Source organism: Durio zibethinus, unplaced genomic scaffold (genome assembly GCF_047325235.1).
Source record: "Durio zibethinus cultivar Kanyao isolate XHJ-2024 unplaced genomic scaffold, ASM4732523v1 HiC_scaffold_3, whole genome shotgun sequence".
Lineage (NCBI taxonomy): Eukaryota > Viridiplantae > Streptophyta > Magnoliopsida > Malvales > Malvaceae > Durio > Durio zibethinus.
Genome location: NW_028323044.1, coordinates 6,862,134 through 6,864,633, shown reverse-complemented (window position 1 = coordinate 6,864,633; position 2,500 = coordinate 6,862,134).

Below are 2,500 nucleotides of genomic sequence, written 5' to 3'. Positions count from 1 at the left end.
TCGATGCATGTGCCATCACCATGCGTCATCATGTGCCATTGATGGTCGAGGCCTTGGCCGAAGTTCGATTTTGAGCCACGGTGCCCATGCTTGGCTCCAGCATGTGCTGGTGCCGCATTTTTTTCACTCGGGATAGCATCGCCGGAGCATCGCCGGAGTACCGCCGGAGTACCGCCGGAGAACCTGACCGGCGGCATTGGGGTTCCGACGATTGGGAGGGGGGCCGGGGGGGTGTGCGCACATGATGTGCGATTGGTGCTGGTACTTGGCCTTGTGTTGGCCCCCTATCCCTCGTCAAACCTCTGAGAATTCACACCCCCTTAAAGAGCATTTGAGATTTTACAGGTTTGCTACCAGTAGCCGTTAAAGTGTCTGAAATGGGGACACTTTTTTCAAACGGTCACAAAATCTTCTCTACTTCGAGTTTTTAGCTGAATTTTTTTGTGCATGCCAACAAAAATAGAAGGATCATGCCTACAAAATTTGGGGCCAAAAATCCTTATAAAAAAATTTTAAAAAATCCCGAACCGCAAAAAGTTTCGAAAATCGTGAAAAATAGAAAACGAGTCATCTTCCAACGAAACTTCACGTGAAGGCTTAGGGGACCATTGTATGAATTTACAAGCCATAAAAATGGCATTGGCACGGCAGAAATTTGAAGATGTGCCTAAACCCACCAGGGCCCAGCGTGTGCCGATGGTGCTCGAGGCAAGCGCCCGCACCAGGGCCCAGCGTGTGCCGATGGTGGTCGAGGCAACCGCCCGCACCAGGGCCGATAGTGTGCCGATGGTGCTCGAGGCAACCTGTCGCACCAGGGCCCAGCGTGTGCCGATGGTGATCGAGGCAACCTGCCGCACCAGGGCCCAGCGTGTGCCGATGGTGGTCGAGGCAAGCGCCCGCACCAGCGCCCAGCGTGTGCCGATGGTGCTCGAGGCAACCGACCGCACCAGGGCCCAGCGTGTGCCGATGGTGCTCGAGGCAACCTGCCGCACCAGGGCCCAGCGTGTGCCGATGGTGCTCGAGGCAAGCGCCCGCACCAGGGCCCAGCGTGTGCCGATGGTGGTCGAGGCAAGCGCCCGCACCAGGGCCCAGCGTGTGCCGATGGTGGTCGAGGCAACCGCCCGCACCAGGGCCCAGCGTGTGCCGATGGTGCTCGAGGCAACCTGCCGCACCAGGGCCGAGCGTGTGCCGATGGTGGTCGAGGCAAGCGCCCGCACCAGGGCCCAGCGTGTGCCGATGGTGCTCGAGGCAACCTGCCGCACCAGGGCCCAGCGTGTGCCGATGGTGCTCGAGGCAACCGACCGCACCAGGGCCGAGCGTGTGCCGATGGTGCTCGAGGCAAGCGCCCGCACCAGGGCCCAGCGTGTGCCGATGGTGCTCGAGGCAACCGACCGCACCAGGGCCGAGCGTGTGCCGATGGTGGTCGAGGCAAGCGCCCGCACCAGGGCCCAGCGTGTGCCGATGGTGGTCGAGGCAACCGACCGCACCAGGGCCCAGCGTGTGCCGATGGTGCTCGAGGCAAGCGCCCGCACCAGGGCCCAGCGTGTGCCGATGGTGCTCGAGGCAACCTGCCGCACCAGGGCCCAGCGTGTGCCGATGGTGCTCGAGGCAACCTGCCGCACCAGGGCCCAGCGTGTGCCGATGGTGGTCGAGGCAAGCGCCCGCACCAGGGCCCAGCGTGTGCCGATGGTGGTCGAGGCAACCGCCCGCACCAGGGCCCAGCGTGTGCCGATGGTGGTCGAGGCAACCTGCCGCACTAGGGCCCAGCGTGTGCCGATGGTGCTCGAGGCAACCGACCGCACCAGGGCCCAGCGTGTGCCGATGGTGGTCGAGGCAAGCGCCCGCACCAGGGCCCAGCGTGTGCCGATGGTGGTCGAGGCTGCCGATGGTGGTCGAGGCAACCTGCCGCACCAGGGCCCAACGTGTGCCGATGGTGCTCGAGGCAACCGACCGCACCAGGGCCGAGCGTGTGCCGATGGTGCTCGAGGCAAGCTGCCGCACCAGGGCCCAGCGTGTGCCGATGGTGGTCGAGGCAAGCGCCCGCACCAGGGCCCAGCGTGTGCCGATGGTGATCGAGGCAACCGACCGCACCAGGGCCCAACGTGTGCCGATGGTGCTCGAGGCAACCTGCCGCACCAGGGCCCAGCGTGTGCCGATGGTGCTCGAGGCAACCTGCCGCACCAGGGCCCAGCGTGTGCCGATGGTGGTCGAGGCAAGCGCCCGCACCAGGGCCCAGCGTGTGCCGATGGTGGTCGAGGCAACCGACCGCACCAGGGCCCAGCGTGTGCCGATGGTGCTCGAGGCAACCTGCCGCACCAGGGCCCAGCGTGTGCCGATGGTGGTCGAGGCAAGCGCCCGCACCAGGGCCCAGCGTGTGCCGATGGTGGTCGAGGCAAGCGCCCGCACCAGGGCCCAGCGTGTGCCGATGGTGGTCGAGGCAACCGCCCGCACCAGGGCCCAGCGTGTGCCGATGGTGGTCGAGGCAACCTGCCGCACCAGG